This window comes from Buceros rhinoceros, unplaced genomic scaffold (assembly GCF_000710305.1).
Source record: "Buceros rhinoceros silvestris isolate BGI_N320 unplaced genomic scaffold, ASM71030v1 scaffold2906, whole genome shotgun sequence".
Lineage (NCBI taxonomy): Eukaryota > Metazoa > Chordata > Aves > Bucerotiformes > Bucerotidae > Buceros > Buceros rhinoceros.
This window is the reverse complement of record NW_010419128.1, coordinates 18,536-18,775: the sequence shown is the minus strand read 5'-3', so window position 1 is coordinate 18,775 and position 240 is coordinate 18,536.

The window sequence follows — 240 nt, the reverse complement described above, 5'->3', positions numbered from 1 at the left end:
GAAAGAGGCATGGAAAGACTCTGTAACTGCCACATAAATGCTCTTGAGAGTGGAGACCAAGGAAGATAAAAGGAAAGGGAAAATAAAGGAACTGCGCATTGACTGTCTGTAGCTAATGTGAGAAATAACCCCAGTTGGGTCTGGTTAGACCTTGCAAAGAAACAAAATAAAATAGCAGAGACATTTGTATCCATTGCATCCTCCTAGAATTGTTTAACAGTGTGGAAGTGCAGCATACAA